Here is a 12,481-nt window from a genome sequence, read left to right as displayed (position 1 = left end):
GTAATTGATTAATACAAAAAGGAAAATATGACATCATGGCATATAATATCAGCAGGAAAGCATCTCTGTTACTGAGCTCTGGGCTCAATTAAGCTCACTTGCCATTCATCTCATTTAGGTTTTTTACTCTTTAAAAAAAATTTTTTTTAATTTTATTGAGGTGTAATTGACATACAACATATTACTTTCAGATACACAACACACTGGTTTATCTGTATGTATGGAGAAATGATCACTACGTAGGTCTGGTTAACATCTGTTACCATACATAGTTTCTTTTTCTTGTGATGACAACTTTTAAGATTTACTCTCCTGGCAGCTTTTAAATATGCAGTACGGTATTGTTAACTGTAGTTACCATGCTGTAATAGACTTACTAATTTTTGGACGTTTATACTTTTTGATCCCCTTCACCCATTTCTCCCACTCCTTACTCCCCACCTCTGGCAAACAGCAATCTGTTCTATGTATCGATGTGCTTGGTTTTGTTTTAAATTACACATAGAAGTGATATCACATGGTATATTTGTCTTTTGTTATCTGACATTTCATGTAGCACAATGCCCTCAAGGTCCATCCATGTCATCGCAAATGGCAAGATTTCATTCTTTTTTTTATAACTGGGTAATAGTCCATTGTGTGTGTGTGTGTGTGTGTGTGTGTGTGTATCTCCACTCATCTATTAATAGACACTTAGGTTGTTTCCATGCCTTGGCTATTATAAAAAAATGCTATAGTGAGCATGGGGGTGCAAATATCTTTTCAAAATAGTGTTTTCATGATTTTTCAGATAAATACTACAAAGTGGAATTGCTGGATCATATGGTAATTATATTTTTAACTTTTTGAGAAAACTCCATACCGTTTTCCATTGTGGCTGCACCAGTTTACATTCCCACCAACAGGGTATAAGCATTGCCTTTTCTCCACATTCTCACCAACACTTGCGGTTTCTAGTCTCGTTGATGGTAGCCATGCCGACAGGTGTGAAGCGATACTTCACTGTGCTTTTGATTTGCATTTTGCTGATGATTAGTGATGTTGAGCATCTTTTCATGCACCTGTACATTTAAATTTCATAAATGATTTTTCTTTTCTTTGATATACAATACCTGTTTGTTGAAAATATTTATCAGCATAATTATCCAGGTTCCAATCACTAAACCAGCTGAAGGGTATTTCATATATATTGACTGTTTTAGAAAAACACCTTATGACAACACTGAGGTGTAGGAATTATTTTTTAGAATAATTTTTATGTTTCAATTATAGTTGGTGTACAATATATTAGTTTCAGGTGTACAACCACTGATTAGACATTTATATAAGTTGTGGAGTGATCACCCCGAAAAAATCTAGAAGCCCCTGGCATTACCATGCACAGTTAATACAGTAGTATTGACTGTATTGCCTGTGCTGTACTTCACATCCCATAACTGTTCTGTAACTACCAATTTGTGCTTCTTAATTCCATCACATTTTTCATCTAGCTTCCCAACCCTCTTCCTCTCTGGCAACCATCAAAATATTCTCTGTATCTATGACTTTGTTTCTGTTTTGTTCATTTATTTTGTTCTTTTATTCTGTATATAAGTGAAATCATATAGTATTTGTCTTTCTCTCTCTGATTTATTTCACTTAGCACAATACCCTCCAGGTCCACCCATATTGTTGCAGATGGCAAGATTTCATTTTTTTATGCCCGAGTAATATATTATCTTATATATGAGGTCTGTCCAGAAGGTATTCAGCCATGTAATGTGAAAAATAGAGACATTTATTGAAGAAGGTACAAGATACAAGAAACATTGTACATAGGACAAGATGCCTCAATCTCCTTCAGAGTAGGCACCTTGGAACATCACACAGTTCTCCCAATCACCATCAGCTGCCTTGTATTTTCCTGAATCTCGTTAATGGTCTGAAAAATCTTCCTTTTCAAAGGTGATTTTAATTTTGGAAAAAGCCAGAAGTTGCAGGGTGCCAAACCTGGGCTATAGTGGAGCAGTCACCTGGGTGATTTGATGTTTCTCAAAAGAACTCTGCACAAGACGTGATCTGTGAGCAGGTGAGTTGTTTTGATGAAGCTGCCAATCACCAGTTGCCCAGCTGCAGTCTTCTGAATCACCTGAATAGTTTCTGCAGAAGAATGTTCAAGCCTAACGCAAAAGTTGAGGCAGATTCCTTGCTCTACTTGCTCAGTCATTTTGAATGTGACAGCCACACAGTATATATGTTGACTCAATGCTGTCTACCACCCTCACTGACTAGCACAGTGAGGTCATCATTGTTGATGCATGTGCATTACAGTCCACTCTCCTTGGATGCCAAGTTACATCAATGTCACACAGACTGTTCTTGTTATATTAACAGTGGCTGGACTTTTTCCAGACAGGCCTGGAATGTACCACTTCTTTTTTATCCATTTATCTATTGATGGGTACTTAGGTTCTTCCATATCTTGGCTATTGTAATAATGCTGCAGTGAACATATGCATGCACATGTCTTTTTGATTTAGTATTTTGGATTTCTTGGGATAAATACCCAGAAGCGGAATTGCTGGGTCTTTCTTTGTCTCTTCTTATATATCCTTTGTTTCAAAGTCTGCTTTGTCTAGTATAAGTATTGCTAACTCACCTTTTTTTGTTTCCATTTTCATTAAATATCTTTTTCTATCCCTTTACTTTCAGTTTTTGTGTTTTTTGCTCTGGAGTGAGTCTCCTGTAGACAGCATATAGAAGGGTCTTGATACAGCCACCCTGTATCTTTTGATTTGAGTATTTAATTCACTTGAATTTAAAGTGATTGTTGAGCCTCCCTGGACCTCCATGCTTGGTGCTATGGCCTCTCCTGGTTCAACTACGGGGACCAGCTCATCCACAGGGACCAGCTCTTCCTGGGTCCCTGCACTGCCCATTTGCTCTTTCTCTTGCCTCCCTTTGGTTGCTGTGGCTGTTGCTGCCGCCACTTCTGGCGCCCCTGACGCCTCTTCTTCCCCAGGGTGTGGGGGATCTGTCCATGAAGGGGGTCAGGGGTTTGGGCTCCATTACCTCCCCAAGGGGTGGTTATGGTCAGCCCCACCCCTAGGGGCCATTTCCCTGTTAACTACCTGCCAGCCCAAAGAAGGGTGAGGGGGAAGGGCTGTCAGTCAATATTAAGGTGGTTGTTGTTGTTTTAAACAAAATGGAGAAGCAGAAGTAAATAAAGGGGTTTATCTAAAAAAATTAAATGATTGTCGATATATATGTATTTATTGGCATTTTATTGCTCATATTTTTTCTCTTTTTAAAGAAGTCCCTTTAACATTTCTTACAATACTTGTTTGGTGGTGATGAATTCCTTTAGCTTTTTCTTATGTGAGAAGGTCTTTATCTGTCATTCAATTCTAAATGATAGCTTTGCTGGGTAGACTAATCTTGGTTTTAGGTCCTCGGTTTTCATCACTTTGAATATTTCATGTCAATCTTTTCTGGCCTGCAAAGTTTCTGTTGAGAAGTCATCTGACAATGTCTTATGGGAACTCCCTTGTAGGTAACTAAGTGCCTCTCCCTTGCTGCTTTTAAGATTCTCTTTGTCTTTAACCTTTGGCATGTTAACTGTGATATGTCTTCATGTGGTCCTGATTGAGTTCATCTTGTTTGGGATTCTCTGTGTTTCCTAAACTCATATGTCTATTTCCTTTGCCAAGTTAGGGGAGTTTTTTTTTTAATCATTTCTTCAAGTAGGTTCAGTTCCTTGCTGTGTCTCTTCTCCTTCTGGTACCTCTGTGCTGTGAATGTTGGTACACTTGATGTTTTCCCAGAGTCTCCTTATACTATTCTCTCTTTAAAAGAAAAAAATTTACTATTGATTTTAGATAGAGAAAGGAAGGGAGAGAGAGGGAGAGAGAAACATGGATTTGTTGTTCCACTTGTCTATGCATTCATTGGTTGATTCTTGTATGTGCCTTGATTGGGAATGAACCTGCAACCTTGGTGTATTGGGGTGACATTCTAATTAACTGACTTACCTGGCCAGCGCAATCCTCCCTTTTAGGGATCCTTTTTTCATTTTGCTATTCTGAGTGTGTGTTTTCTGCTACCTTATCTTCCAAATCACTGATTTGATCCTCTGCTTCATCTAACCTATTATTGATTCCTTCTCATGTAGCCTTCATTTCAGTCTTCATTTCTGACTCACCTTTTTTGGTTTTCTCTCTCCATTGTTATGTTTCATATCTCTTTGTTGAAGGTCTCACTGAGTTGATGCATTCTTCCCCTACGTTCCTTGACCATCCTTATAACCAGTGTTTTGAACTCTACATCTGGCCAATAGCTTGTCTCCATTTTGTTCTTTCTCTGGAGATTTCTCCTCTTCTTTTGTTTGGGTCATATTCCTTTGTCTCCTCATTTTGGCAGCCTCCCTGTGTGGTTTTTATGTATTATGTAGAGCAGCTAGTCTATACCGTCTTGGTAGAGTGGCCTAATTCAGTAGGTGTCCTGTAGGGTCCAGTGGCACAGCCTCACAGAGCATTCCAGGTGGACCCTCCATGTTGGTTGTGTGCACCCTCCTATTGTTGAGCCTTCGTTGTTGTTGGCATGTGGATTGGAGGAATTGATGCCAGGCCAGCTTGTTCCAAGGACCAACTATGACTAGAGTGAAAGAGCTCCTATGCAGGGGCCCACCCCACAGGGCAGGACTCATTTCAGGGCTCTGGTGCCTGCTGAGTCCACCCTTTGACTATTGCTCATGGAGGTGGTTGTGTGGTGTTTCATTGTGGTTGGAAGTTGTCCACTGGGTGCAGTGGCTCTGGGACCTCTTGGGAGATATAGGCCAAGGTCAGCCACTGCCTGTGGCCTGCCCAGGGACACCTGGCATGAGCTACTGTGATTTGCAGATGGCTGCTCCTGGTGCTTGGAGATGCCCAGGAGAGGCCAAGCTGTGAATGGAATCCAGGCGCCACTAATGCAGGGCTTGGGGCTGCTTAGAAAGAGTTATGTGGCATACTGAGTCTAAATGCTGCTGGTTTGGCATTTGTGGATCTTTGAGAGATTTCAGGAAGATCTGCAGCATGAGTCAAGACAGATGGTTTTTATGAAAATACTGCTGGAAGTGGCTTGGGTGTCCTGTAAGTTGGTTGATGTGGAGACTCAGAGAACACTAGGGTGGAACAGAGACTGTTAGCCAGGTCGATGGAGACTCATATATGGCACCTGTCTGCAGTGCAGGGGGAGGGCTCGGCAAATGAACAGTGGCTTCTGCCAGCTCTTCAGTTGGGGAGAAAGCAGTTCCTCCAGACCTTCTCCTGACACCAGACAATTAAGTTTCTTCCTGTAGGTATATGCCTGGTGTCTTTCAAGCTGCTGCCTCAGCCCTTGAGCTCGGAGCAAGTCAAGTAAGTCCATGAGTTGGCCCTTTAAGAAGAAAGTCTGAGACTCCAAAAGCCCTTTATTTAACTTATCTATAATCCCCACTGTACTTTTACAGCCAGAAGTTATGGGGACTTTCCTTCCTGGCACTGGAACCCTGGCCTCGGGGGCCTGGTGCGGGGCTGGGACCCCTCACTCTTCATGGGGGAATCCCCAAAGCTGAAATATGGCTTTTGGTTTTAACTGCTACACATGGGTGTGGGGCACACCTGTTCCACATCTCTGCCCGTCCTACCAGTCTTGACATGGCTTCTTTATACCCTTAGCTGGAGGACTTCTGTTCAGCCAGATTTCAGGCAGTTCTCAGTGATGGTGTTGCTGTAGTTTAGTCTGTAATTTCGGTGTGGTTGGGGGAGGAGGTGAGTACAGTGTTTACCTACCCTCCCTGGAAGAGTAGGAAGCCCTACTCTTGTTGACTGGAAGTCCTGTATTGACCTTTTAAGAATGTATTTTAGTGAACTTGTGTTTATCTTTTGCCCCATTTATGTGAAAACCACAAGAATTTAGGGTTACCAATGAGTCTCCTCAGCACACAATTTATTTTTAAACAGTGAACAAGGAGCATTTTTTTTAGGAACGTCCTTATTGCCATTGTCACCTATTGGCACCTGAGCCTTGGGTTCCAAAAACTCCATGGTCTAAATGCATTAAATTTGTTTCAGTCTTGAACCTGCCCTGCCGCTCCCACCTTCCTTATTCCTCCCACCATTCTCAACAATAGAGGCCCCGTCCTCATAAGCAGTTGATTGACTGTCTAGAGGTGTTTCCTGGTAAGGCGGGGTATTGAATAACCCCAGCTATTTACTTTTTAAGCAGTAATAAACACGATATGTGTACAAAGTTGGTACTAGATCCTTGGAGCAGGAAAGAGCAGAGGAGCAAGTTGGAGCACAACAAAGAAAAGTCAGAGTCATCTTGTTTTCAGTTTTAGGGGAAATGGGCCTAAAGTTTTTAATGCAGCCACTTTGAGATTTCTTGTTGCCATTTCGAAAGAAGGAGCATTTCCATGCTGTTTCAAACACCATTAAGCTTTCAGTGTTTTCACTTTTAAGTAAATGCTAGGCTGACACCTGCACCCCATCGCTGACCCCCAGCCCAGGAGGGTCAGGGCTGGGGTAAGGGTCAGGCACCATCTGGCAAGCAACCCATGTAAAACTAAGCCTCGCCAGTCAGCCATGCTTGTTTATCTAAGTGATAACTGTCAATAACTGGACCGTTTGTTCTTGGCTTATGTCTCACTTTGTCTGATTTCTCTTTTTGCGTAATAATGCTTATGCTCACTAACTTTTGATGGACAAATACATTTGAATTCTAGAGAATGGAACTTAACCTTGTTTTTCACTTTAAATGGCGTGAATGGCCAGTCCTGCAGCTTGGAGGCTTCCTGATTATATTAACCTGATTTGATTGGGTTTATGTTGGGCGGGGAGTGGAGTGGGAAGGGAACAGCTCTTTGGGCTACGGTTCCGTCCACAAATCACATTCCTAACAGGTTCTTCAGCAGTGGGCATACCCTCAGTCTGCCACTATCAACTCCTTTACAGTAACCTCGTAGGGAAGACGGACTCGCCCAGTTATGGTAACACATTACAGCACAAGTTTGTTTTTTTAAAGTTATTTTTAAAATTAAAGTAATATCCAGTAATTGGATGTGGGCTTGTCAGAGTAATAGATTTATAAAACACTTTAAACAATTTTGAAAAAAGCATAAAATAAAAGCCTCTCATAAAGAAGGAGATTAAAGATGGAAAAAGAGGCGAGAAAATTATATTTTATTTGGGGTATTTTTGTAAGCTAAAAAATATTTGTGATTTAACACTTGAGCCAAGATTCTTTTGACTTTGCTGCACAGACTGTCTTACCTCAGGAGAGATAAGCATGACACAGATATTATAAAGAAAGGAATAAAACAGGGGAGGAAGGAGAGAATTTTTTTTTCTGACATGGACATGGAAATAGCCACGCTTAAATTTCCAAATTAAAGTGGTATTGTCATTTGGGCTGTTGTGCTCAAACTTCACTTCAGCCTCTTGGCTGATGGCAGAAAATCATTGCCCCAGTGGGGAATGGAGGGGAGCCCCTGGGGAGGGTCTGCTCCAAAACCCTGTCCCATGTGGTGGGTGGTTAGGTCACATACAGAAAGGATTTTTATTCTAAGGCACTAATCTTCAAGACTAAGTTTGCTGGTTATCAATCACTCTCCCTCATTCTAACCTTCCTCTTCCCCACCTGTTCCAGCCTTCCTGCTATTCTAAGTCCCAAGCATGTGCCTCTAGGACAGGCATTACGCATTTGTGCACAGGTTGTTCCCTGCACAGCGGTCTCGCTGAGTGGGCGGGGAGGTCTCCTTAGCAGCTCCAAACCAGCCCAGGAATGGGCTGCTTTTTCCTGATACACTGGCAGGGTGACGGCTGCCCCTGGGTCCTTGCACTTGCTGTTTCTCTCTGCCTTCCCTGTGCTTCCAGTGCTCCCTGCCCTGGCATTCTCCCTTCATTTAGTTCTCTGCTCAGCAGCACCACCTCTCAGAATTAACAGCCCCCATCACTCTCTGCCTCCTCACCCTGCTTTATTTTCTTCCTAGTTCACTAACTGACATTATATAATATGTGGTGTAAAATATATTTATTCATTCTTTTCCCCTACTGAAATATAAGCTCTGCGAGGCCTTTGCTGGCTGCTCTATTCAAAGCACCTGTCACGGAGTGGACACTTGATAAACGTTTGTGGGATGTTTAAGAACACCCACCCCCAAGGCTTTCTAAGCCCAGAGTTAGGCTCAACTCAGTATTTGTTTTGTCCCTGCTCAGGCAGAAGCTTCTCTAATTAACTGACCTCCACGACCCAAAAAAGCTAAACCAAAAATAGAAAACACAAAAGCTGTTGGCTGTGAACCTCAGTGACTGGGGAAGTGGTGTCTGCACTTGAGAATCAGTCACCTGGGGATCTAACAACAAAACAAAGTCCCCAAATGATGCGTGCCTTCTGCCCCAAGCCCGCTCCATGGAGCCTCTGACAAGGGGTATGTTCACTCTGAATTAGCAATTTATCTGGAAACGTACTGTGGGATAGGGAAGACATACAATGCTGTGATTTGAATTGTAAAGGTCAATTCTAACAACGTGGTTTGTTGTTAGAAGTCCTCAAATATCTTCTATTAATAGCATCATGTAGCACGCCCCGCAGCTCAGTAGAGAGGGTTGAGGTTCTGTCTCCCCACAGTTTCACCTTTGCAGAGACCCCAAGAAGCGGAAGTCAGTGCTGACATGGTGCTTTGGAAGTAGAAAAAACTAACGCACCCTCTTTGCCTATCGTTTGAGCTTTTAGAATTTACCAAATCTTCCTCCTGACAGTCTGTTTTAAAAATGCGTGGAGGCTGGCAAACGTCCCCAGAACTTTCAGAGTGCTGCTCACTAATCGTCAACCCCGGTAAGGGTGCAGCGTGCAAGCGGGCAGGTGGGCGGCTGCTCCCGCTCCACCCAGCACGGAGGTGCGGGTCCCCCGCCCTGCTCATGCAGGGAGCACTGAGGACAGCCTTTCGGGAAGAACTGAGGGAGCAGACCAGCCCCCACTGCTTGCTGTCAGCCGTGTTGACACGTGCCCTCTCTTGGACATGGCATGGCAGCTTCTGCAGATACCAAGCGACCTGACCTCCCTAGGAGAGCATAGCTAACGGTCCCTGCCAGCCCAGTGCTTGCTGCAGGGGAAAAACAGCTCCTGGAAACAGGAACTCAGGAGGGGTGGGGGAAGGTTTGCGTTCAGCCCCAGTTCCTGGTGGGTTGATGCTGAATTTTAAATGCTTTCCACCTTGTTCTAGGTTGGATTTCATGAATTGTGCTTAATAAAACTTAGGAAAGTGTAATCTTGTGCATTTAAGAGAGGTGATTATAGGTCTGTGTCTGATGGCACAGGAAGCTTGCCTGTGTGGTAGGTCCTGGGAAAGGCACAGTCCGTGCCTCACCGTCTGAGCTGTTCAGGAGGGATTGTCCCACTGCAGTGCTTCCTGCCACTTGCATCCTGCACGTTGTCTTTGATGACAGAGCTTATCGTGACATAACTTAGTCCCGGGTGTAAAAACTAAAACCTGATGTATTTCCTCCTTCCAGTCCTTCTTGCAAATTCGGAGTCTGTCCTCAGATGACCTCCACACTGCTAATCCTGCACCCACAGTGGTGGCCAGTGACATTTCCACCAGGCTTTCCCCACATCATACGGGAAGGTATTTCTATTTCAGAGCTTAAAACTGCCAGCTCAGAGCTTTCTATCAGAAAGGATTCTTCTTTCAAAAGTGTGAGGAGTCCTGTGCTTATTTCCTCATATAACAATTGAGGAAAATTTGCCATCAGCCTGGCCCTTTCTCCTTCTCTGTGGATGGTAAGATGCCACGTGGGCACCTGTGATGGCTGGTCAGCGGTCCTTAGATAAAATGGGAAAGGAGGGCCTTTGGGGACCATTCTGGCCTTTCCCTAGCCCTTTCTATTTCTTCCTAGTGTGCAGCTTCGTAAGTTCAGTTCCCTGAATTTACAGATATGAAAACCAAAGCCCAGGGGAGTAAGTCTGGGTGTGCAGGGCCACGCAGCTGGGCTTCTGACTCCCAGCCCTGTGCTTTCTCTGAAACTACTTTGGGTACAGCGTGGGGTGGTTGAAAGAGCCCTGGCTTTCCAGTCAAATAGGTCCTGGGCTTAAAGTTTGACTTTGTCACATACCGGCTATGTGATCATGGGCAAGTTGTTTAACCTCTCTGATCTGCAAAGGGAAACATAATGTTTTCTTGCAAAGTTGTGAATGTTGATGTATAAAAAGTGCTAGACACAGACCAGGTATTAATAACAGGTAGCTGCCTCCTGCCCTTTCCCTGTTCACTCAAGGAAGGATAAACACCACTATAATGTTGCAAAATACTGGCTTAAGATGGTACAGGTTTTAAGTAAGTTTATCTTTTAGTAGAGATCCTTAAAAGTATAAGAGCCATTGAGCTATGAAGGTATGAACTTTGGTAAGGTGAGGACATCTGGGCATAAAAGCCAGCTAAATGCAGTGGAATGGGTGTTAGGGGGAGCAGCTCCACTTGAAGGTGATAGGAGGAGGCCTGTGCGAGAACATGAAAGGCATGAAGACAGACATGGTAGAGTTCCAGGCAAACAGCCCCAGTGAAGGTTGCCATAGTCAGGGAATTAGCATTACTAGTTAGAATGAAGAGGGACAGAGCTCAGAACCAGCATCCCAGAGAAAGTGAGATACATGCTATCTGATTGGCTAACATCAGGGGTGATCCGTCTGGAGGTGGTAGGGCCTCAGAACCTGGTCTCTCCTTCTGGGTCTGGAGAGGCTGGGGGTGGGGCCGACTCAAAGATCCAGCAGCTGCTTCTGCTCTTTCCTTTTAAGCCTGGACTGAAGAGGTTTTACATGTCATGTCAGTTGTCATTAGTTCTTATTTGCATACTGAGTGGTTTTCTTTTTAAAAAAGCAAAGAATTCTAGGGGGCAAAAACCTAAATTCTAAACCATTAGCAATATTCTAAATTCTCTCCTAACCTTTCTTGACATCCTACTGATATTTCATACAATTATAATCCATGTGTGAATTCCATCTTATGTTCTGTTCTAAATATCGTTCTTTCTGTGAATTAACATAGTACACATCCTTTCCATTTTTAATGCCTCTGAAATGTTTCATCCAGGTTACAGCACAGTTCTCCACTGGAAGTATGCGGGATGCTATGAATATCATGATTACCTACTGCACCATTATGAGAAGATCTTTGGACATTTTTTCTTTTGGGTGGTTTCCACAGCATAAATTCCCCAAAATGGAATTATGAGATCAAATATATGACCAGTTTGGTGGCTCCTGTTATGATTAAAAATTTCTTTAGGGAAATAACTGAGGTGTTTCTCGTTACTACCCTGTTGACCCAGAGTCTACACAGGATCCATGCCCCATATTCCACGGGGGCATGCCCACACTTTGTCCTGGACCCTGGGTTCCCACGCCATATGTGTGCAGCAAGGTTTTAGCAAGGCTAGCCTCCAGGCTGAGGTCAGAGTCCCTGCTGGGGAAGCTGACTCATGCTGGCCTCCGCTCAAGGCTGACCTTAGCCCCAGAGAGAAGCCGGGGAGGAAATGCTGCTTCTGTCTATTTAGAAAGCACGAGCCTCATGCAGCAGAGCAGAGGAGGACACAGAACTGGACTGGAAAAGGACTTGACTGGATGGGTTATCGCAGGTTACTGTGGTGTACTGTTACAGGTCTTTTCATAATGACGACCCTATTTGTTCAGTTAGAAGTGGAGATAACTAATTTTTGTTTATTGTTGCTCTGCATTTTGTTGTTCCAGAGGAAAGGCGAATGTCTGTCTCACTTTCTGCTGAGCAGTAGCCTCAGGCCACTAGTCTGCGAGCTCTCGGAAGGCAGGCCCCTGACCTGCTGTGCTGCCCACCGCCCTGCACAGCACATGGCACCGCACTGTGTGCAACAGATATTTGTTATATCCCTGAATGAATGGATGTGAGAAACTTCCAAAAAATGAGACAACCCAGTTCTTTTTTTTTCCCCAGGGAACTTTCTATCCCTGGAGGGGATAGAAATGTGGAGGTTTGTCTTTTTTTTTTAATAGTTAAGGGTGACAACACAGAGTTTAGCAGACTTAAAGTGCACACCAGCTATGTCCTTATTGTAAAGACCAGTCCAAACAAAGGAAATTAATTTCACAAATTCTCCTGTGAAACTCAATTTCATCAGTAATTTTCAGGGAAACTTGAGGATCGTTTTGAATTTGGCTGGTGGTTGAGGGAATGGAGGTGTGATGAGTCAGTACCCAAGGGCCCATCTGTAAAGAGTCTGGCATGAATTAATCATTAGACAACACTCGGGGCCTCACCCACGTTTACTTTCAATTTTCAAGATCATGTTTCACAAATCCACAAGTGACACTGAAAATAATTTTTCTCTCAAAAATTTGGTTAAAAAACATCTATGCTATGAATAGGATACTGTTTTTTCTATTTCTATTCAAACTGGTTGTTAGTGTAGAAAGCCACTTTTTTTGATATTATTGAATTCTGATATGTAGCCAT

General features: G+C 43.3%; 1 long non-coding RNA gene across 1 annotated transcript in view; it reads left to right on the top strand.

Annotated features, from left to right (window-relative positions):
- The window catches only part of LOC119055260 (uncharacterized), a 34,415-nt gene that overhangs the window by 4,658 nt on the left and 17,276 nt on the right, over positions 1–12,481 (top strand). Inside the window, exon 2 of the long non-coding RNA XR_008392048.1 lies at positions 1,945–2,068. This is a non-coding gene — a long non-coding RNA (uncharacterized LOC119055260). The remainder of the gene's footprint in view (positions 1–1,944; positions 2,069–12,481) is intronic.

The sequence above is a fragment of the Artibeus jamaicensis genome, unplaced genomic scaffold (assembly GCF_021234435.1).
Source record: "Artibeus jamaicensis isolate MK-2021 breed Jamaican fruit bat unplaced genomic scaffold, CSHL_Jam_final contig_466, whole genome shotgun sequence".
Lineage (NCBI taxonomy): Eukaryota > Metazoa > Chordata > Mammalia > Chiroptera > Phyllostomidae > Artibeus > Artibeus jamaicensis.
The sequence above is the reverse complement of the archived record's forward strand: the minus strand, read 5'-3'. Positions and strand labels throughout refer to the sequence as shown.